The sequence below is a fragment of the Crotalus tigris genome, unplaced genomic scaffold (assembly GCF_016545835.1).
Source record: "Crotalus tigris isolate CLP2741 ecotype Arizona unplaced genomic scaffold, ASM1654583v1 scf7180000024337.5909745, whole genome shotgun sequence".
NCBI lineage: Eukaryota > Metazoa > Chordata > Lepidosauria > Squamata > Viperidae > Crotalus > Crotalus tigris.
The window spans coordinates 2,321,231-2,346,122 of NW_024100507.1; the positions used below are offsets into that span (position 1 = coordinate 2,321,231).

Consider the following 24,892-nt stretch of genomic DNA (forward strand, 5'->3'; position numbering starts at 1 on the left):
TTTGTGGAGAAGGTTGTAGAGATAGTGGTGGCACTCCAGCTCCGACGGTCTCTGGATGAAGCGGATTATCTAGACCCTTTTCAATCTGGCTTCAGGCCCGGCTTCAGCACAGAAACCGCTTTGGTCGCGCTGATGGATGATCTCTGGCGGGCCCGAGACAGAGGTTATTCCTCTGTCTTGGTGCTACTTGACCTCTCAGTGGCTTTCGATACCATCGATCACGGTATCCTTTTGCGACGACTCGAAGGGGTGGGAGTGGGAGGCACCGTTTTACGGTGGTTCTCCTCCTACCTCTCTGGCCAGTCACAATCGATATTGGTGGGAGGGCAGAGGTCAACCCCGAGGCCCCTTGAATGCGGCGTGCCACAGGGGTCGGTCCTCTCTCCCCTCCTATTTAACATTTATATGAAGCCGCTGGGTGAGATCATCAGACAGCACAGGGTGAGGTTTCATCAGTATGCTGATGATACCCAGTTATATATCTCCTCCCTGAGCTCTCTCAGTGAAGCGGCCGATGTGATGGGCCGTTGCCTCGAAGCCGTGAGGGTCTGGATGGGGGTTAACAGACTCAGGCTCAATCCTGACAAGACCGAGTGGCTTTGGATGTTGCCTCCGAAGGATCATGTCGACTGTCCAGTGTTGACTCTTGCGGGGGAAAATATACCCCCTTCGGAGCGGGTTCACAACTTGGGTGTCCTCCTTGATCCACAGCTGAATTTGGAACATCAATTGACGGCTGTGGCTGGGAGGACCTTTGCACAAGTTCGCCTGTTGCACCAGTTGCGACCCTACCTGGACCGGGAGGCTCACTCCCTTGTCACCTCACGTTTGGACTACTGCAATGCGCTCTACATGGGGCTACCCTTGAAAAGTATTCAGAGACTACAGTTGGTCCAGAATGCAGCTGCGCGAGTGATAGTGGGTGCTCCTCGATACACCCACGTTACACCTATCCTCCGTGAGCTGCACTGGTTGCCTATTGGTCTCCGGGTCCAATTCAAGGTGTTGGTCATTACCTTTAAAGCCCTATATGGCTCAGGGCCAGGCTATTTGCGAGACAGCCTACTACCTCATTGTTCCCTATGTCTGGTTAGATCCCACAGGCTGGGCCTCCTTCAGGCCCCATCGGCCAAGCAGTGCCATTTGGCGGGGCCGCGGAGGAGGGCCTTCTCTGTGATGGCGCCCACGCTTTGGAATCAGCTCCCCCTGGAGATTAGGATCGCTCCCACCCTGTTGGTCTTCCGTAAGCTACTTAAGACCTGGCTTTTCCGGCAGGCCTGGGGTTTATAAAACCTTACACCTGGATGATTGTTTTTGTATTGTTGTTTTGTTATGTTTTATGTGTTTTTTATTGTTAGCCGCCCAGAGTCTTTCGGGAGTGGGGCGGCTTATAAATTTTAAAAATAAAATAAAATAAATAAATAACCGGTTGTTCACATATTTGAATCCCACCACTGCTTAGAAGAAAATATGTGTAGCTCACTAGACTAACACTAGACCAACAATCAAGCTGTAAACAATACCCCAGTCAAGAAACTACCAACTCAAGCAAGCTAACAGTAAGCAACAGGAGCCAGCAAGAACATTCCCACCAACACTTGACAGGGCAAGCCACTTGTTTGCAACAGAGAGCAAATCCCTCTAGCACTGAAGTTGTTACCTAGTTGAGTAATGAAATGTCTGCAAGAAAACAACCAAGCTCAGAGGACACCAAGGACACCACAATTACCTTCCTAAAACATGCAGATGCCATGATGGCCTTTCATTGCTTGTGCTGAAATCTAAATAATTTGCTTCTAAACACCAGCCAATTCCAATGATGAGATTTAGGTGACTTTTAGGTGAACTTTTGATCCTAAATGCCACATACAGCGCCACTAGTTAATTTTCGGATCACAATGTCTTCTGAACTACAGTCAGCACCAGCTCACCTTTCTTTTGCAAGAAAAAGGATCTTGTTTATGAAGTCATGCAAGCCTGATGGTTTAGAGACCATGTAAATGGTGATTAGGTAAGATTTATCTTCTAAAAATGGTAACTATTGAGATAACTTTACATGTCCTGAACTGTTCTTTAGCAGCCAAAAAAGAAACCACTTCAGAATCTTTTAAAGGAATTATTTAGCCCTATTCCTCTGAGGGAGATTGATTTCTGTCATAATTACTAAATGTAATTTTATTTATTTATAGCACTTATATGTCACTGTAATCTAGCACTTCTTGACAGTTAACATGATGTAGAGCATAGGAAAAAGTAAAACATTCCTTGTAAGATTAAAAAGGCAAATTAACTAACAGTCATAACCCCCCCCCAAAGAAAGCCTAAACTAACTAAAATTAATATAAAAAAATAAAAGGCATACAAACTGTAAAAGACGGCTCGGTGCATGAAATTAAGAGAATGTTCTCTAAAACATTTTTGCTTTTAACATTTTCTGGAAAGCCTACAGGAAGAGGATCAGGAGAACTGATCCTACCATTGAGAAGCATTGCCTTCTAGCAATAACAATAGAACGTAGGCTTATATACCGCTTCACAGTGCTTTACAGCCCTATCTAAGTGGTTTACAGAGTCAGCACACTGCCCCCAACAATATGGGTCCTCATTTTACCAATCTCAGAAGGGTGGAAAGTTGAATCAACCTTGAGCCAGTGAGGATCGAACTCCTGGCGGTGAGCTGAATTAGCTTGCAATAGTGCATTCTAACCACTGCACCATCACTTTGGACCCATTCACCTCTCAGAGGTATGCAGCTATGAGTTGCTTCTCCTAACAGCTTATCTTGTTTATTAGATTTTTATCGTCTTTATTAATATATAAGTCACTCAAGGTGGCAAATGTAGCTCATGTTCCTTCCTCCTCTTATTTTCTCCACAATAACAACCTGTGAGGTGGGTTGGGATGAAAGAGGGTGACTGGCCTGGGTTGAAACAAGCAGCCCTGCGAGTTTTCAGCTGCCAAGTCATAAAAGTCTTTATAGGTTAACACCAGCACTTTAAAATTAGACTCAGAACCTAAATGGCAATCAGAACAGGACCCACAGAATTGGTGTTATCTGCTCCTAATGCTGGGAGCTTGTAAGTACAAAGAACCTTTCATTCTGGACCAGCTGTAGTGCCCAAGTAGTCTTTAAGGACATCACCCTTTAAAAACCATCTCAATAGTCAATGGGTGGTGATATACAGTAAGTATGCATCATAGTAGCTAAGTCCTCCTGCATCAGGTAAGGTGAGGAGAAGGAGCTGTGAGTTCAAGAGGATGCTTGAATTATGAACCTAGTCCTTCACCTTTGCCCATTCAGAGATAACACCAGCTTTGACTGAGGACTCTGATGAACAAATAGTAACTTGATTTTACCTGGGTTCAATACAACTAACTTTCTTTTTACTTGGAAATCACTTCTGAACTTTGTGCTTGAGATGGAAAAAAATGAAACTTTGATTTTGGATTTTGCTGATCAGATAGATTTATTGTTATAAAAATAGATATGGAAAAGTAAAAAGTTGAGATTTTATGTTATTACTTTACTGCACTAAAAAAAGGTTGGAAGTTGATGCTTTTCTTTTTCTTTCCCCTTCTACTCTACTCTTCCCCTTTTTCCTCTTTCCTTTTTCCTCCTCTGCTTTCCCATTACTTTAATTTTTCTTTGTATTTTACATTATAAGGAATAAGACATTTGTTCTACAGTTTTATGTCCTCTCCTAAGATCCATTATCACCTCCTTTCTCTATCCAAAAGGCATTTCAAAGTCCTTTCTTCCTCAATTTCCTCTCCCAGATTCTCCACGATAAATTTCCAAAGCACCTGAAGGCAGGACAAGAAGCAACGGATGGAAACTAATCAAGGAGAGAAGCAACCTAGAACTAAGGAGAAACTTCCTGACAGTTAGAACAATTAACCAATGGAACAACCTGCCTCCAGAAGTGGTGAATGCTCCAACACTGGGCAGCCATTTGTCTGAAATGGTATAGGGTTTCCTGCCTGAGCAGGGAGTTGGACTAAATGACCTCCAAGGTCCCTTCCAACTTTATTATTATTATTATTATTATTATTATTATTATTATTATTATTGATTATCGCACAGTCAGCCAGATGTTCAGACTGGATTTGGCATTTTGTCTACCTATCGAGTCCTTACCCAGGACCTGGGATAGGCAGATGTGGATGTTTGATGGTATTACAGATATCGTCGCAGGATGGAAGCAGTTCCTAATAAGGCTGCCTTTTGCAATTGACTAATAGCGAATTTGTCAATGCCAATGGTGTTCAAGTGGTGCTCCAGTTGTTTTGGGATTGCACCCAAGGAGCCTATGACTATTGGTACTACCCTTGCTTGCTTTTGCCACAGTCTTTCTATTTCTATTTGTAGGTCTTTGTATTTTGTTATCTTCTCCAGTTCTTTCTCTTCTATTCTGCTATCTCCAGGCACTGCCACGTCCACTATCCAGACTTTTTTGTCTTTCTTATCGACAATTGTTAAGTCTGGGGTGTTATGTTGCAGGTGCTTGTCTGTTTGAATTCTGAAGTCCCAGAGCAGTTTAATTTTATCATTTTCTATGACTTTCTCTATTTTATGATCCCACCAGTTTTTGCTTACAGGCAAATGATATTTTTTTGCAGATCTTCCAATGCACCATTGTTGCTACTTTGTCATGCCGCTGCTTGTAGTCAGTCTGTGCAATCTTCTTGCAACAGCTTACCAGGTGGTCCACTGTTTCTTCAGCTTCTTTGCATAGGCGGCACTTACTGTCTGTTGCTGTCTTCTCAATTTTGACTTCATATGCATTTGTCCTTAAGGCTTGGTCTTGTGCAGCCAGTGGGAAAAATGAACTTTTGCTTTTTTGGCTCGTTATCCACAAGCGAGAAGCTGAGTGATTTGGTTGAACTTGATTTCATGTAAACCATTCGCTTTGGGATCGGAAAATATTAAAGGCAGATCAGGTTGCCCCTGAAAAGCAGTGGAGAGGGGGATTTCTTGGCATTTGCCTAATTGACCATGTACAGGTTGCCTGACTCTGGCTTCTGTCAAGATCATTCTGGCCAGGGGACAAGAATTACACCAGAGGTGGGCAACCTTCTGATAGCTGCTGTACAATGCTGAGAAGCCGGCCCAGAGTTGTAGCTGTTGGAAATGAGCAAAACTGGAATTTTGGTTCTTTGTCTTTTTAGGTTGATAAATTCTAGGTTCCTCCCTTTGTTTTGTAACCATCTTTGGGGAGATTAGAAGACAGTGTTCCCGAGTTTTCTATATCAAAATAACTTTTTTTCCTAGGTATTACAATCAGAAAAGTCTCAAAAGAATAACAAAATGGCTGACTCAGGAATTCTGGGAGTTGAAGTCCACGAGTCATAAAAGAGCCAAGGTTGCCTACCCATGGTCTAGTGGTTAAGGCATTAGGTTAGAAACTTGGAGACTGTGAGTTCTAGTCCCACTTTAGGCATGAAAGCCGGCTTGGGTCAGTCCCTTTTTCTCAGCCCAACCCACAGAGTTGTTGTAGTGAAGAAAATGGGAAGAAAGAGTATTAGGTATATATGCTGCCTTTAGTTATTTATAAAAATAATAAAGGTGGGATAAAAAAATATTCTGAAATATCCTGAAATAAAATTACTTGAACATTATGATACTTTTTTATATTGTCTCCTCCATACACAAATAGGGATTTAGACAAGTCTACTGAAGCATGTGGCAACTAAGAAGATTCATGCAAACAAACTCAGTTAAACTGAAACTGCAATCATGTGTCACTACATGAAGGATTAAGTTCAGTATCATGCCCTTGGGCTTATTGACACTTAATGGATTTGACAAATGAACAGGTCCAGGGGTTGAGTTAGATTTAGATAGGCAAAAGTGATTCCTTAGAAACCAATGTTTAGACTATCTGGATCCAAATTGTAGGTGTGCATCTTAAATTAGCCGAGAATGTGTAAGGTGTTGGAGGTCAAAAGCAGCAGAATAGAGCAGGTCAAATATGGCACTGTGGGTCAGCAAAATTCTTCTCAGACAATACTTTCATCTCATTTAGATTTTATGTCTTTGCCGTTATTCAAAAACTCCAGACTTCTGGACCTACTCTAAGAATCTTTCACAGAATTTTCATCAATAACTTGTGGCTAAACCTTTGGAGAACTTTGGTCAAAAGTTTTAGAAGCTTGGAGGATCAGGTTTACCTCTGCCATTTGGTCCATAAACCATAGGCCTTCTCACCTGGCATTGGACCTTTTAGAAGTGACTATTAGCAAAACTAATATCTAATCCAAGCTTCACCAGTTTTATTTGGTTCAAATGTAGAACAGGCTTTATAGACTGAAAGAGTTTTTTCAGAGTTCTCTGGTTCAGAGCACCAACAATTCTACACAACACACTCTATTATCACCAATAATTTTTAAAATCTTTCCTTCACACCCAGAAGAAATCCAATAGCTGCATTGGGATCTAGGCAATGTTGAAGTAGCACACATAATTAAGTCTCATCCCAAGCAACTTTGTGTTGTTCATTTAAGTCCTGAAGGCAAATAATAATACATTGTACTATTTAGGAACAATTCCATGCTACTAGTATTCTAATACAGTTCTGGCTCTTCAAAAGAAACCCCAGTCCTGTTATGACTCATTTTGAAGACTTCCAATGGCTGACACTGACATTTATAACAGGCAAGGATATTGCCTGGAGCTTTAAATGATGTTTCAGAAGGTGTGTGATTTACTTAAAAACCATTTCCAAAGCTACCTTGCATAGATATGTCTATGAAGTCATCAGATATAAAAAAAATGAGGCAATCTTTATCATTTTATCTTTAATCAATTAATCAATCAATCAGGATAGAGCTGGAAGGGACCTTGGAGGTCTTCTAGTCCACTCCCCTGCTTAAGCAAGAGATCCTATACAATTTGAGACTGTCCAGTCTCTTCTTAAAAATCTTCAGTGATGAAGCACCCACAACTTCGGAAGGCAAGCTGTTCCACTGGTTAATTGTTCTTGCTGTTAGGAATCTTCTATATATTGCTTTGTATATCTCATTTGTATTCATTACTGCAACATTTTCCTTCACAAGTGAGCTGGGTCAGAGAGAAAAAGGCCTGAATCAACAGAGTGCCATGAAGGAAGATGTAGGTCTTGGCAGGAGTCCTCATGACATCTAGATTGGCTCCAAATTGAATTCTGTGTCTACTCAACTCATTTCCTTGATCCCTCAGAGAACAAAGTTTGTCTACCTTCTTCTGATGTTATTATGGATTGCAACTCTTTGTTAATCCAAGAAATTAGTCATTTATTCCACTTTACTGGGATAAAATATGATTCTTTTTTGTGGAATGCAATTATATCTCAGGGGATAATCATTTGGTTAAAAAATAATAATTTTCAAAGCAATTATGCTATCATTTGTGGACTCCATCAAGCTATTTCCTTTCATTACTTTTTGCTTTCCACAGATGCTTTGAACTTTAGTAAAATTGCTTAGCTTAAAAAATCAGCTGCATTATGTTGTAATTCTTTTCCCTCTGTATCTTGGCCTGCCTTTGGAAACATTTGTTATCACTGCAAAATCCAGATGAGGACAGCATCTAAATGAAGCCTACTGAAGGTTACAAAATAATATGCAAGTTTTGGAGTCGTCCAGAACTCTTCATCAAGCAAGCTGGTAAATAAAGAAAAAGAGAGAGAGAACAAAAATTGAGGTTTAAATTGTAGAGTTTCACTTTCAAGATAAAATATGAGAGAATACTGCAGGCCTTAAAACAAACTTCTGCCAGATGTTGAGATAGTGTCATCTCACACCTAGAGTTTCAAAGGAATATTAGGGGGGAAAAAAACAATGGTTGATCTGTTTCTGAATATTTTCTTTCTTAAAAAGTAATTTTTATTGGAATTCAGCTATAATTCTAAAGTGAAATACACAGGTTTGTTTGTAAATGGAAAACAAATATGCAGTGAAACTAGCTTGATTATAGTAGACCATGGGTTCAAACCCATGTTTAATATAGTTTATTACTAAGATTAGTTTAATAGAAAGAGTTTAATAAGAACTATATTGTAGGCTTCATATAATACAGTAGATCATTTTAGGAATGGATTTAAGGTACTATTATAATATAAAATTATTTTCCTTCAAAGTAGGATTGCCTAAATGATATATTTTCCCATGACACCTAATCTTGTAAACTATTTTGTGAACTTGAATAGGCCTAATAAAATAATTGTCTTAATAAACAGGGATCATTCTGTTTATTGTTTATTTGTTGGCAAGAACGTTTAGCCTACTTTTCATTGAAAAATAATCAGCAAACAAGGTACATAAAGCAAATCTATCAATGTATATAGCATTGTTTATCTAAACAAACAGCCCTTCAGCAGAGTCTGTCTTCTTTTTCCATTGGCTTATCTCAGGGGTCTTCAAACTTGACCCTTTTATGACTTGTGGACTGAGGAATTCTGGGAGTTGAAGTCCACAAGTCATAAAAGGGTCAAAACACAGCCAAACTAAGATGCAAGCAATGCAAATCAGTACATTGTTGCTGATATTGACCACTAGGCCCTAATCTGAGAACCTCTTTTGATCACCTGCAGAGGGATTTGTTGCCCCGATGTATACATGACATCTGCAGCAAATGAAACTCACTCCATGACATCTCTCTAGTAATCTCTTTCATTTGAGGCTGAAAGCTTGCTGAAATGATACTGCTTTAGCTCGCTTGCAGAATATTAACAATGGTGTTGAGTCTCACAGATCAATAGCTCCTTGTTTTTAGAACAGAATAGTCTGATCCTTGATTGCTGTCTAGTGGTCATCCTGAGTTTTTCAGATTTGCTAGACCTACCATATTTATATGCCCAATCTTTAGAAGTAGAAACACATGCACCTAAATATCTATAACTATAGATAAAAAGTAATCCTAAAATAAGAAAAATAATAGAAATAATAGGGGCAATCCCCAAGATTGCTATTTTTCTTCAGTGTTAAGTGGGACAAGTAAAACAAATGAAATTGAGTGACCTGGGAAGTTATATCAGTGTCCTGGTCACACAGAAAAGCAACAGAGACAATTTGTACTCTCTGCCAAGGTATTTCTTCAAAATGGGAATGCAACTAAGGAGACTGCAGCTCAGGGGCTCCACAAACTATTCTCACAAAGGCATATCTGTTGATAGAGGGGAATAACAGAATAACTGGGTTGGAAGAGAGCTTGAAGGTCTTCTAGTCCAACCTCCTACACAAGCAGGAGACCCTATACTATTCCAGACAAGTGTCTCTCCATTTTCTTCTTTAAACCTCCAGTGATGGCGTCTTCTCAACTTCTGGAGACAAGCCATTCCACTGGTTAATTATTCTCACTGTCAGGAAATTTCTCCTTACTTCTAGGTTGCTTCTCTTCTTGATTAGTTTCCATCCATTGCTTCTTGTCCTGCCTTCAGGGGCTTTGGAGACTAGATTGACACACACACCCCTCTTCTTTGTGGCCGCTCCTCAAATGTTGGAACACTGCTATCATGTCACCCCTTGTCCTTCTTTTCAATACACTAACTAGACATACCCAATTCCTGAAACTGTTCTTCATATGTTTTAGTATTTTTCAGATGCCCCCATCAAACTATGGAGATAATGTGTCTGACCTAGCCAAGGTAAATGTCCACTGAAATTTCAGAACTGGAATGGAGGAAAGATAGGACAGTGGCACACGCCCATTTAAAACTATCTGATTAAGATGACTTAAAATCACTGTCCTGTTTAAGATGACTCCTGACATTTTCAAACTCTAATGGGTAGAAAGTCTCCAAAAAGAATTCCAAAGAAATAAAATAAGTATAGTGTGACTGTAAATAAATGTTAGAATAAAATGTATTAAATAATGTTATCCTTCTGTATCATATAAAAATAAAACAATTAAATAACCCAGTGGCAATTTCAGCAGAAGCTTCTGAAGCTACCTATGATCTAATAATTTCAGTTTCTAGATGACCTTCCTGGCTGTCTTATCAGACATCTTATCTGGGTGATCTCAGAAAGAGAGTTGCAAACTAGACTCCCTGTTGTTTTCAGAAATGTCACCGAAGCAGGTGGGAAAAAGAAGAAGCCATAGACAGGCAGAGAGCAGGGAGTGGAAAAGTGACAGAAAAATATGAAATTCTTTCTTCCCGTCAGACAACCTGCTTCTTTTCGTTGGTTTCATGGATTGCTGATTTTATCTACTGAGAATAAAATGAATAGGAGGAGACACATACCACACCAAAAATAAGCTGTCACATTCTCAGCATAATATACCAGCTGCAGTCCTCAAATGCATTCACCTAGGGCAGAGGTAGGCAACCTTGGCTCTTTTATGAGTCGTGGACTTCAACTCCCAGAATTCCTGAGCAAGCATGGATAGGGCCCATTGTTCACATTGTCAAGATATGTTTGGACCCTGAGTTTGTCTTCTGGAGTATTTGCTACTCCTGACAATTTGGTGTCATCTGCAAATTTGATGAGTTCCCCTTCAATTCCCTCATCTAAGTCATTGATGAAGATATTGCAGAGTATTGGGCCTAAGATGGAATCTTGTGGTATCCCACTGCTTACTTCTTTCCATGTGGATGTAATAGCATTTAGGATTACTCGTTGAGTACAGTTTGCCAGCCAGCTATAAATCCATCTGGTGGTGATGTTGTCTGTTTCATCTTTTTCTAGCTTACCAAGGAGTAGGTTGTGGTCTATTTCATCAAATGCCTTACTGAAATCTAAGCATACTATGTCCACAGCATTTCACTGGCCTACTAGTTTAGTTACTTTATCAAAGAATAAAATAAGATTGGTTAGGCATGATTTGTTTTTAACAAACCTGTGCTGGCTACTAGTTATAACTTTATTTGCTTCTAGTTGTTCACAGATCTGTATTTTGATTATCTTTCTAGGATCTTCCCAGGTATTGATGTTAAACTGATTGGTCTGTAGTTTCCTGGGTCCATTTTTTTCCCCTTTCTTGAAGATGGGAATTGTTATGTCCTGGGCCTGTGATTGACAGAGCAGGTGCAGGAAGCTGCAGAGAGACCCGGGCAGACCACGTGGCTGCCCGGGCCAGACAGGCTGTCTCCAGCCTATTGCGCATGCGCAAAGCAGGAAAATACGTTGCATTTATTGGCTGACACTGTTCCCTGCAAAAGGGTATAAAAGGGATCAGCGCCATTTTGTGTTGTTCTGTTGAAGCTTGAATAAAGAAGCAACTGTTGTTACTCCTGCCTTGTCTCAATGCCTTACCAACGCACAGAACAGAACAGGAACCACATCAGCCCTTTTCCAATCCTTAGGTACTTCCCCAATACTCCAGGATTTATGAAAGATGTGGTGCAATGGTTCTGAGATAACATCTGCCAGCTCCTTCAGAACTCTGGGATGTAATCTGTTGGGTTCCGGTGATCAACTGAGGCGGTCAGCGTGGCTGATAACACCAAATTATTCAGCATGCTGACAGGAATGAGGAACTGCAATAAGATTGGTAGAAGTGAAAAATAAAATGATGAATGTGTTTTAAGTAAGTAAGAATAAAAGGACTCCAAATGGGCTATGCAGCAATGAATTGCTGAGCAACAAATGAGGCATCTTGATATTACAATCAAGATACAAGGAAAATGTTGAACCAGTATATGACAACTATGGAAAAGCGATGGACCAATTCTCCTCTGAGACAGGTTTGTAAAGTCCAAGTTACTTTTTTTAGACAAAAAGATAAGATACAGGAGACACCAAGTTCTTCCAATAGAAGGGAATTATCAAAGGTTGAGGGCAGCCAAACTCCCTCCATATTTCTTATTATATTACATTCATCTTTGTTATCTGTATATTTCTCAAGAAATAGGAGCATCGTGAGAGAAATCATATGAAATCGATTTTCTGGGTAATTGGTTGCAAAGAAACAGTGCAAAGGGACTTTTTGCTCTCTTCCTTGCAGTTGTAGAAGAACAGCCATTTGGAAAGGCCAAGGTGGAACCATGTAATGAAGGAAATCTAACTTCTTGGATGGAATGTGATTAAGATGTCTGCTTCTTCCAGAAACAACATCAGTTAAGAGGAAAATGAACTGTGAGTAGTCAATTCTAGGTAGTAAACTTGCTTTTTTTTCCCTGACCAGACCTGGAAGAAATATGATCATTTAAAAGGAACAAGTCTAATCCAGAGGGAGTCTATGTCTATTACCAGCACCACCAAAATAACCTGAAAGTTATTATACCCTGGAAATATGACCCCCCCCCCCCGGAATATAAATACTTTCCATGTGTTTAGCCATCTTAAATTTTGATGCCTGAGCCATAAAGAGACCTGAGGGATCCATTTCATCTCTCAAATCTCAACCCAGGCTGTGGCATCAGCCATCTTTTAATAACTAGGTTTCAAAGGCCATACAAGTCGGGCTAATGGAAAGAAGGACTTCTGCTCTAAAGCATCATTCCTCAGCCTGAATTCAGGCCTTCAGTCACAATGATTGAAATAGGTGAGAGTTGTAGACCAGGTCCCTTTGTAGAGATCTACATCTCTACATGTAGATATGGGAATAATCATTTCCCATCACTGCAATTCTAGGTGGACTATTTCCTGACTTCCTCTGAATGTGTGTGTAGAAGCCGCGTTAGATGTCAATCTGAAAACCATTTGTTCTCCTATCTGGAAATGTTATTTATTTTATTCAATCTTATAACTGAACAATTGTATTAATTAACCACCAATAATTATCTTGAAAGAAACAAAATTAAATCCAAGCCTAGGTTCACATTGTAGATTTCTCAGCTATCCACAAACTCCCATGCTCAAGAGTGGCTGCAAAACAGTTAATTAATCTACCTGCTCTTTGCTAATGAAAAATAAATTTCACATGGCATAGGAATGAGGTTAAGAGCAATCATTTTTTGCCATTAAGTATTCATGGATCTGTCATAGCTTGGCAGCTGATTTCCATTAGAAAGCCTTTTGTCACATAATGAGAAAATCACTTTGCATCTATTCTAGCAACTTTGATAAATAGATACGAAGAATGACTTTCTTCCCTTGATCCTTAGCCACAGTATTGTTTTAATTTAAGACAAAGAAGTAAACTTGATTAGGGTGAAAATTGTTAATGTCAAAAGTCAGCAGTTCAGTACTTTGATTTGTTAATTGATGGCATATATTCCAGAGATTAAGAAAATACGTGTCTAAAAGGTCGGCATGTACTGAAACTGTTTTTTCTTTTTTTAAAGTGACAGCATTGTTGCAGACTCCAGATTCCTGATGTGACAATTTCAGATGTACACAAAAGCTGAGATTGTCCCCTGCTTGCGTTTGAGTTGAGGAAGTCATTCTGGCTACATATATTCATCCCTTCTGTTGATTGAATGACAAACTTATAATTGATATAGACCCTGGATCCACTATCTGGTTCTTTGGAAGTAATAAAAAACTTGCCAATAACATCTTAAGACCCTGCCCAACCTGTTATTTTTAAAAAATATTCTTTTATTTTTTTAAAAAAAATAGCAAACTAGTATGCCCTACCACACCAGGTTCAATTGTCCATCCAACACTGCCTCTGGCATTGCCCAAGACACTCCAGAGCCATGCCTAGAAGGACAGGTAAATGTGTTTTCATTGCTTTCTTCTATAAAAAGGGTTCTGTGACTGGCCACATCCACCAAGCAATTGTTTTAGGAGAATGGTACCCAAATTCCACATGTGATTGCTAAGAAAAGTTTGAGAACCCCTGTTTTAGATTGAGCCTGAAAGGCATGGACAGGGCCACCAGAGCATAAAATTTGCACAGCTCATTCTGAAGATATCAACACTTCATACACAGGATAACAGTAACTGTTACCACAGTTGTATTTCAGGACACACTTTATATTATAATCAAGCACAGCTAGTTAAATTCCCATGCATTTTATAGTAGGAAGATTATATCTGGAACAAAATGAAAGAATACTTAATTATTCCCAGGAGTACTTTTTCTAATCCAATTTGTCTCACCAGGCATTGATGGAAAGATTTTGGAGACTCAATCATTATATATGATTGAGCATACCAACAATGATATTGATGTAAATATAAAACCTCTAACAACATTCAACATAACATTTTGATACATGAGCTCATAGATGCACACATTTATTACCTTCGATATATTTAAATGAATTGGTGTGTGAGTTAGCATTGATATACTGTTTTATTTCATAGAACCTTGATAAATCCACATTTCTTGCTTGGAGCAACATTCTTGAACATATATCTTTGTCTGCAATGTTTTCTATCTTTTCAGATAATGCAGGAACTCATTTTAGAGGCTTTCAAACTATAACTCTTTATGACTTATTGTTGTTAGTTCAAAGTCATGCCCGACCCATTGCGACCCCATGGACAATGTTCCTCCAGGTCTTCCTGTCCTCTACCATCTTCTGGAGTCCATTTAAGCTCACACCTACTGCTTCAGTGACTCCATCCAGCCACCTCATTCTCTGTCATCCCCTTCTTCTATTGCCCTCAATCTTTCCCAACATTAGGCTCTTTTCTAGTGAGTCCTTCCTTCTCATTAGGTGGCCAAAGTATTTGAGTTTCAACTTCAGGATCTGGCCTTCTAAAGAGCATTCAGGGTTGATCTCTTCTAGGACTGACCGGTTTAAACGCCTTGCAATCCAGGGAACTCGCAGGACTCTTCTCCAGCACCATAGTTCAAAGACTTCAATTCTTTTGCACTTAGCCTTTCTTATGGTCCAACTTTCACAGACATACATTGCAACTGGGAAAACCATGGCCTTGACTATACGCACTTTTGTTGGCAGAGCGATGTCTCTACTTTTTAGTATGCTGTCTATATTTGCCATAGCTTTCCTCCCCAGGAGCAAGCGTCTTTTAATTTCTTGGCTGCAATCCCCATCTGCGTTGATCTTGGAGCCCAGGAAAATAAAATCTGTCACTACCTCTTTATGATTAATGTCCCAAAATACTTTTTGATGCGTATTTGTTAAATATGTGCATTTGGGTGAAGTAGGACAGCAGTAGATATTTCTAATGCTAAGTGTAATGTATTGGCCACAACTGTTTTAAATCACTTGCTTAATGTCTGACCTACATTGCTGTATTGTTTAACAGTTGTTGTTTCTGAAAGCCAGACTGGCTGTCTCCAAGCTGATAATGAACTTTAAATCTATTGGTTGCCACCTAGAGGCTAACTATATAAATAGCTGTGCAGCAGCCTTTAGGGCTGCTTCTGTTCTGAGTTAATAAACATGTTGCTGTTTCAACACTCTGCCTCATTCAGTGCCTAAAGAACGGAAGATATAACACTTAGTGCATTTAGTGGGGCAATGATTTGTGGTATTTCAGTTCAGAAAGTTGCCCACAATATGAATCTTTCACATTCCTGTGCTAGTCAATACAATCAAATAATACTGGGACAATTAAAGTTCAATGCAGTTGAGACAACTGACCCATAATTGGAAAGCAGAGCACATACATCAAGAAAATCACTTAAGTCGTATAGCAATAGCACTTAGACTTATATACTGCTTTGCAGTACATTACAGCTCTCTCTAAGCCAGGGATGTCAAACTGCCAGCCCGTGGGCCGGATGAGTCATGCGGAAGCTGCAACCACCCCAGCTCCGGCAAGGGAAAAAAGTCATGATACATTGCTTGATGTGGCAAGTTTGACACCCCTGCTCTAAACGATTTACAGATTCAGCATTTTGCCGCCAACAATCTAGGCCCTCATTTTATTGGCCTCAGAAGGATGGAAGGCTGAGTCAACCTTCAGCCAGTGAGATTTGAACTGCTGAACTGTTGGCATCCGGCAGTCAGCAGAATTAGCCTGCAAGACTGCATTCTAATCACTGCACCACCACGGCACTGATTTATATGATTTTCTTTCTACTGTAGAAGAAATTAACTATGCAAAAGACATTCTAGAGAATCTCAGTTGTTGGAACTTCTTAATTTTTTTTTTAAGATACCTGATAAATTCTAACAAAAGCTTCTCTAGCTATAAACAGCAGGGAAACAACGGGTATCTTTATGTTCCTTTTGTAAACTTCACAGGTGCATGCATTTATTCCATTATTTCCTGGATAATCCCTTAGGTGTATAGAGCAGTGTCAGTTCTTTTCCTCAGGGAAATTTTTGTTCTTACAACTTTATGCATGTAAAGACAGAAGAGGCTCCAGGAATTTGTGGATGAGCAGAGATTTACAGCCTATCAATTCTGACAACACTTTAGAAGTTCTTTCTTCATGCATCACTTTCCAGTTAAAATCAGCTTTCCCCGTTGTGCTTTTCTCCATAGAGAAAAATGTGCCAATAATGTCCATGTATCTGTATTTTCCCCATGTCATTTCTCAATTGGCCTACAGAGTTTCCACTGAATGTACACAGAGTATTCCCCAGGGCAGAGACATGATGCAAAAGCAGTTCAGACAGGGGTAGGCTAACCAGCATGTTGGTTCAGTCAGAAGATACAGCATGCCAACTCCTGTTTTAAATAGCTTCCGGATGATATTTTGGCATTGCCCCCAAACCACATACTTGATTGGTACCATATATTTGTTCTTTAATCTGTCCATCTATCATTGTCTCAAGATCAGCAAACTAGAGTTTGAGCTCTTTTGAAATGCATCCCAGCTGTGCAGTCTTGAAAAGGCTGTGCCCTTTCATAAAACTCCTATCTACACTAGAATGTGAACTAACTGGCGCCATCTAGCTCAAAAGTGTTTTAAGAACAACGTGTTCGTTTTGCTGCTGGATACCGGTCAATCTGTAAAGTATCAAGTTATCCAAGGTCAGCTAACCCTCAATATTTCCTAGTAATTTTTTTTTAACTCAGAAAATAAGATCAGCATGGTAAAATGATAGCTTCTGATTTGGAAAAAAAACAGCAGTAAAATGCATAGATCTCAATAACAATCGACAAATCTGATATACAGGACAAAAGAGTATTTGCAGATTTTACAGCCCAAGAGCTGCTATTCATGTAATCTGTTTGAATGTTTTGTGAGAATGGTATGTCCTGGAAATGTCACAGTAATAGGTCTTCATATTACTGAATATAGGGATTTTTATCCACAGCTATACATGAGTGTATTGCTATGAGAAGCTGCTATGTTTGCGTGAATGAAAAGTGCACACAAACGCAGGCAAGCCAACACAGAAATATATACACCTGGTTCAAAGAAAACCTTCTTATTTATGTCAACAATTTTTTTTGTCATGTTGGAGGACAATTTCTTTTTTGTGATTCTGAATTTTGTGTAATCACTGTTTCAAAGTTTTCAAAATTACCATTAGTGATGCCAGGTTCAAGGAAATCAAAAAATGTGTAACCATGAATTTTGCTGCCAAAACCTGGGATGTGTCCAAAACAGTTTACGTTACATTTATTGGCCACTGGAGTTTGTAATTCATGTTTAAAACAAAGCTAAGAATCTACTGTATCTGTGATATTTTAAAACCTCTATCTTTGGGCATATAATTTTTATGTGTTACTAGACCAGTGGTGGCGAATCTATGGCACGGGTGCCAGAGGCGACACTCAAAGCCCTCTCTGTGAGCACGCGTGCCATCGCCCCAGTCCTAGGCCTTCATCTGGGTTTTATAAAACCTTTTTGCTTTAGGCCTCCGCTGCTGTGTGCAAAAAAAAAAAGGTTCAATCAATCAGTCAATTTCAACTTCTTGTGGGAAAAAAAATCTTGCAAAATTGGAATTGATTGATTGAACTTTTTAGTCCCACCCAGTCTGCTGTTACCACCAAAGCCACACCCAGCCAATGGGCCACGCCCACCTGGCACCCAACGATACATAAGTGGGTTTTGGGTTACAGTTTGGGCACTCTGTCTCTAAAAGGTTCACCATCACTGTACTAGAGCAATGCTCTCTTTTGAGGGTTCAGCTGCTGCTGTCTCTCTGCACTACATACAGACAAACAGATAAATGTCATCATAAAATATAAGCCGTAAGAGTTAAAATCCACATGTTGTGATGTAAACGTTTCAATCCCAACTCTTTCAAGCAAACTAAAAAATAGCTATTGACACTCACTCAAACCTCCCTTACATCTTCCAATCCTATTGTTTGCTAATAGTCTTGAATCTGGAAGTCAAGAAGGCTTTCTGGGCAAGAAAATCTCAATTTATTTCAGGGGGGAGAGTGGGAAGGATTCAGCAGCCAACCAGCAAAACAGAATACAGAGAAGCACAGGCTGCTTGAGGATATCAGCTGAAGAATAGTGTTTCTGTTTCTCCATTATGTAATGGAAAAGTTCTGCAGAGAACTTTTCTGGGGAATCAGATCTCAGCAGATCCTCACGTTATGCTCCATTTTGGTCCCAGTATTTCTTTGCTTAATTATTACAAGTCCATCAGAGATTATAAAAAGTACCAGTTGCATTTCCAGTGTACCTTTGCAACTCCTTTATGCATTTTTGACAATTTCTCAGGCGTTAAATACTAATGATACATTGTCATATAAATTTAGAATTTTATGTAAACTTCAATCCAACATTGTGACATGTACAGCAAAAAGTTGAGGTTGTAATTTTTGTGTGTGTGTGTGTGTGGGTGGGTGTGTATCTTACTTCACTATTCAACTCACTGTTTTTTTCTTTCCATTTGCACCTTTTTTTAGTTTTCTAACATTTGTGTTTTTTTCCTATATTTTTCTCTTACAACGAAAATAAAATCTTTTTTTAAAAAAAGTTATGCTGCACTTTGCCAAGAAAGAACTCAAGTATTTATTGGTTAATTAATTGCATCGCCCACCCTATTACTGGGATATATCCTCTGTAATGTGGCCAATGTGACTACGTTTCAAAGCTGGATTTATTTCCTCTTTTTGATCATAAACAAGGAGATTAGTCATAAGGAATTTATTTGGGTAACAGTCGGGGATAACGTGGTCTTCCTTCCTTCTGAGCATCTTGCCGATGAGCTCCAAAATATTTTAGGAAAGCATGTAAGCCCATCACATTAAGTTGAAGGTCAAACTGCCACATTCATAAGTCTTTCTTTAAAAAAAAAATCACATTTAGATAGCTTAGTCTCTGTTGACTGTTATACAATATGTCTCAGTTTCTGTGACTCGGTCCTTTATTGAGGATGCACTGCCTAAAATAGAGCTGGATATCAACAAATGGAGCAGTCCAGTTAATAGATTACTCATCTAATCTTCAGACACCTAGAATGATGAAGCCAAACAAATTTGCTAATTATAAAATATCTTGCTGGAAGAGCCCAACGGAACTATGTGAACTCAGGAATTCCAACTTACACTGACCCTATTGTTCCCACAGTTCATATGAGTTTGATATTTAAAGCATCTTAAACCAATTGATTGATGTTCTTGAATTCTTGAATGTAAGCACTGACTACCTGGACTTGTCCCTACAATTTTCTTGGTAAGATTTTGGAAGCGGTTTGCCATTCCTCCTTTCTAGGGCTAAGAGAGAGAGAGACTGGCCCAAGGTCACTCAGCTGGCTTCATACCTCAGCCAGGACTAGAATTCACAGTCTTTCATTTTCTAGCTTGATGCCTTAATCACCACACTACAGTGACTCTCCCATGATGGTGACAAAGTCACATGGGTGACTTTGGGCCAGTCCCTCTCTCTCCGCCCAAGCCACCTCACAGGATTGTTGTTGTGGGGAAACTAAGAGGAGGAGGGATTATTAGGTATGTTCACCATCTTGAGTTACTTATAAAAATAATATAGGCAGGGTATAAATTAAATTAAATAAAATTAAGTAAAATAATGCTTCCGAGAAAATGGTCTAATTCAAAGCAAGAACACAACCTTTTCACATTCAGTTTATTTCCAGGAATGCCTCTGACCACTAGATTGTCTCATAAGTTGTAGAAAATGATGAATGTTTTATCAGAATAGAAATAGGAAGGAACACCTGACAGGAAGGATGTGACCAGAGGAATAGTGCTTAGTATTCTGGTAAATCTGTGCTTTGTCACTGGATTTGTGATGGGAAAGCTATCTCCTAGCATCCATTTTGTGAATGTGCCCACAGCCCATTTTTAAAAAACCAAATGTTTCCTCCTTGCAATCCCAAAAATTGGACATGCTTCTAATGCATTTCCTTCTGCTCTTCCTACAAAATTCTCCATCACATGTAGGAACAGGGAAACTGAAATATAAAACATCATAATATCCAGACTTAAAGAAGTCCCACTGCTTTAGTTACATGGAAAATGACTGAGAAGTTAAGCCTGCCTTTCAAAGCTGAGTCTTTCCATGTGTGCAGAAACTACATTTCCCAGAACTGCTAGAATTGTGATGGCATTGGCAAAGAAATGTAAGAAAACTTAGTTTTTCTGCTTATCTTTAAGGGTTGGGAGTACCCAACATGAAAACATAGCATTGCTTCCAAAGTTGGATGGCACTGCTTTGCAGTTAAAAATAATTATGTATTTTAGTTTGTATATTATGGTGGCACAGTGGTTAAAATGCCTTATTGCAGGCTAATTCTGCTGACTGCCAGCGGTTCGATTCTTACCAGCTCAAAAATGACTCAGCCTTCCATTCTTCTGAGGTTAGTAAAATGAGGACCCAGGTTGTTGAGGGCAATATGCTGACTCTGTAAACTGCTCAGAGAGGGCTATAAAGCACTATGAAGCGGTATACAAGTGCTATTGCTATTACTATTTTTGACATATTATTTAATATGGTTCAAAGTGATATAAGCCAACTTAAGTAAATACAGAGTAGAAATTTCTTGGTGCAACAATCCCAACAAAAGGAAAGAAGGAAGGAGGGGAGGGAGGGAAGGAAGGAGGGAAGGAAGGAAGGAAGGGAGGGAGGGAGGGAGGGAGGGAGGGAGGGAGGGAGGGAGGGAGGAAGGAAGGAAGGAAGGTAGGTATGACCCAGGTTCTGCTGGATTTTTGCCAACAGGAAAAAAATCAGGAGTAATGATTGAAGCTAAATTATTGTTATTGTTGCTTTTGTTATTATTATAATAAAGTTCCTTCCCTTAAAACCAGTTTTAAAGCTACATGAAGTTTGTGGGTGCTTTGGGGAACAAGGAACGTGCCGAATCCTCCTAGCCCCAATTCCATTCCTGTCATCCCTGTCCAATCTTGGATGAATGAACCAGCCTCAAAATCTCCCACAAAGTCTGAAACACTCTCCGTGGAACACAAAATTATAACCCTAATAAACCAAAGATATTGACTTCAAAAATCAAGTCTACTTTTGTTCCACATTTCCAGTCCCTGTCATCTAGATGTACAGCCTGCAGGCTTTGCTGAAACCTCCACTCTAGTCATGTGACACAGTGAATTATTTATTTCTGAAAGGATTGTGTCAAGGGTCAAGCATCTCTTCATTATGTACTGCATTGAGCGTCGAACAGCAAGGGAAGGAACTTAGCACATACCCAACTTTATTTTTTATTTTTCATTCATAATAAAACACCCTTATTTTTGACCTGCTGAACCTTGGATTCAGCATCAAAGACATTTTTTCATGCTCCCAGCTCTTTTAGGTTGCGCTGTAGTCTTTAGCCTTGTTTCAGCTTTGCTGATTTTTATTCTCTACTCTCTGTTTTTGGCAGGCTGCTCCTAGCCTTTTCTGAAGTTGCTCCCACTGCTGCATTTTATCCTATTATATTTTTATTATGGAGGTTTTGAACTACCATAGGCTCAATTTTCAAATTAACTTCTTTATAAGGTCTCCAGATAGAGATCACACTTGTGAATCTACTCCTGCTGAGATTTGCTCATTTTTCAGAAGGAAGAGGTTTATGTTGACCAGACACCAAAGAGTCAAAAAGTGACTGCCTAGCCATTGTCCAAGTATGTTATCTTGACTGTATCCCACATAGTTATTAAAATATGTATCTAATCAGCCTCCAAGTAGCCAACACTACAATGAAAGAGGAAAAGGCTAAAGGTACATGTGCATACTTAAATTTGGATGAAGGAGGCGGCTTTTAACCAACCTTTAATTAATTTGTTGTCATAATCCAGAGTGTTAAAGAAGCAGAGCAAAGGGCAGTGATCCTGGTGAGTAGGAATTTCATTTAGCTTTAATGAGGCGGAGTAAGGAAACCTATGATCTTATGATCAGGCTGAATTAACTCTCATGGAATAGAAAGGTGAAATTTTGTGCCCAGCTGGTGCAAGGATTCTGTGAAAATCATCAGTCACTTGAAAGCTCAAGATAATGAAAGTGTAAAAATAAATTCACATACCAAAAATGAGTGAAGCTGCGATTTCATCATTTTCCCTTCAGTTGTTGTTTTCTAACTTGTAGGTTAAACAGGAAGTTTTCTGCAGGATGTGCCGGTATCCTCTGTTCGTGTTAATAACTTTAACACTTCGCTTTCCTTTTCTCCCACGATAAACTTAATGTTTCCTCCCAAGAGCTGGGCTTTCATGACAGATTTCCTGCATCAGACACAAGGGCTTATTTCACTTAACCCCTTAAAACATCTCTCTGCTTCTCAAGACGCTTTATAGAAATTTGTTGCATTTATATCCTTTTTTTTTCAGACAATTTCTTCTTCAAAGGGGCAGTGACTTCTCCTAATCCACCATGTTCTAAAAGAAGAACGCAGGAAAAATGGCTAAAATTAGACAGACTGTGGAAGTTCCTAACATTACTTTGGAAAAGGTGCTAAACACAGATTTTTGGATACCACTTAAATATTAATAGTTAGCCAATCCCTTAATGGAAATGTGATCTGAAAAATATTGATGCAAATACTCCAACACTGGAAGTTTTTAAGAAGAGATTGGACAATCATTTGTCTGAAATGATATAGGTTTCCTGCCTAAGCAGGGGGTTGGACTAGAAGATCTCCAAGGTCCCTTCCAACTCTGTCATTCTGTTATTCGCTTTGAAGATCGTTGTCCCTGAGGGAAGTTAGCCCAGAGAAGGAAATATTAAAAAGGCAGAAAAATATATTTTTCCTCAAAAAGCCTTTTTAAAACCAAACCTGGCCCCAAATCTATCTCTCTGCCCCAAGCAAGAGCTAGCCCCATACAAATGCAGATGTAAAACCATCAGAAAGTTGAAGCCAGAGCACTCAAGAAAACAAAGAGAAAATCTGCATACCCCACCCAAATTCTAGGAGTCAGCCCCATCACCTGGGAAGCAGGATATGATAATAGAATTAAACCACAAATATCAAAGCCTAGACAAACACTCAGAAACAGCCTCAAGGTTCATGCCACAGGAACAGGAAACTATTCCAAACAAAAGGCTAGAGGGGGTATAAAAACCTACTACACTGTGTGCTCAGCCCTTCTCTCCTCTGCACTTTCCTGAAGAACCATCTTTGTGCAATAAACTGTAACCTTCTTCCCAAAGCAGTCGCCATGTTTGCTTATTTATTCCCGGCTTGGATGAACCAGGATGAAGACTTTACTTCTAACATCCCAAAGGTGCTTTTTGAGGAGGCAACCAAACTTGTTTTTCTTTGAAGATGTTTTGCTTCCCATCCAAGAAGCTTCTTCCGCTCTGAAGTTTCTTGGATGAGAAGCGAAACGCCTTCAAAGAAAAACAAGTTACCCCTTCAAAAAGCACCTCTGGGACAACCATGATCTGGATGATTGAGAATCTCCATAGATATTTGAAGATCGTTCTATTTCTGTTTTCATCATTTATAGATTCAAGAACATAGAAAGAGAGAATGGGAGGGAGAGAGGGAGGGATGTCCTGTTCCTCCTTACAGTATGCAACTCAAATGAATTTTCAAGATTCTTCATTATGTTCTGGCCAGGGAGCCTTCAAACAGAGGTGACATCTATGAGAGACAGCATCTGCCTTTTGCTACCACTGTCTGAATATCTGCAGATGTAACTGTTCAAAAATGGCTTTGTCCAGAGATTTTCCTGATCTGAGATATTGGGGCAGGGTCACCCTAACTGTGTATCAGCCTATGTGCTCTAGATAATTTCTCATCTTCATCAGTGCATGATCACACAGGTCATGCTGGTGTGCAGAAAGCTAGCAGAACATTGTCAAATTTATTTATGCATCCCATTCGAATCTCTTCTAACATTCCAAATAGCTCATATGCTGGATACTGGTTGGTAGCAGAATAGGAATTAATATTTTTGCCTGTCAACCAGGTTTCTCTTAATCACAATACATCCAAAGAGAATCCAAGGGCTGCAGCAGAGGTCTAATCAAATCATATGTTGTAGAAGTAGTAGACTTACATTAGGAGAATGACCAACTCTGGGACCAGTGGTACAGAATTCTAACTGCTGTAGTCTCATCATCCTAGACACACCATGTCCTCTATGTAGGTACTTTACACCGAGGATTATAATGATGAGGAACCAGCACCCTAATAAGAACTGGTGTAAGGTTAGATTGCTAAATATTGCTCCTTCCCATTTGAAAAAAACATATCACATGTGAAGTGTTTTTCTTTCTTTCAGATTCTAGAAGTTGAGTCCTGGCAACTGGACTCCTTTTCTTGTTGGTTTGAAGCATTTTGCTGCTTATCCAAGTAGCATCATCAGTCTGAACAAGTTGGTTATGTCCTCCAGGTTAGTTTCATTTTTGTTAGGTGAGTAGGCAGATAGCCATTAAGAGTTGTTGTTCCTAAATCTTTCCCTTTGGCCAGTTGTTAAGTATGGCCTCCCTGGTAAAGTGGCTTTCATCTACCTGGCGACTGATGCAAGAGCAGCATAAAAATGGGGGGGGGCAGGTTGTGTCTGAGGCTTCCATGTCTATTAAGGGAAGGGCTTGCCACTTGTGGAAAGCTACATGGATAAGCAGCAAAATGTTTCAAACCATCAAGAAAAGAAGTCCAGTTGCCGTGACTCAACTTCCAGACAATTCTACCTGGATGACTGACAACCTTCAACATTTCTTTCACACTGTTTTGGTTTCTTAGCATGGATTTCTATCAGGACACCAATTCTTGCATCCTGGGACTGCCAGTT

The 24,892-nt window shown here is 39.5% G+C and overlaps 1 protein-coding gene across 4 annotated transcripts in view; it reads right to left on the bottom strand.

Annotated features, from left to right (window-relative positions):
* MAP2K6 (mitogen-activated protein kinase kinase 6) overlaps positions 1-24,892 on the bottom strand; it is a 209,097-nt gene that overhangs the window by 16,691 nt on the left and 167,514 nt on the right. For 3 of the 4 annotated variants that reach the window (XR_005554513.1, XR_005554514.1, XR_005554511.1), the window contains exon 13: positions 22,183-22,531. The gene's annotated coding sequence lies outside the window, so the exon portion shown is untranslated. The remainder of the gene's footprint in view (positions 1-22,182; positions 22,532-24,892) is intronic. The other variant, XR_005554512.1, reaches the window with a different exon arrangement.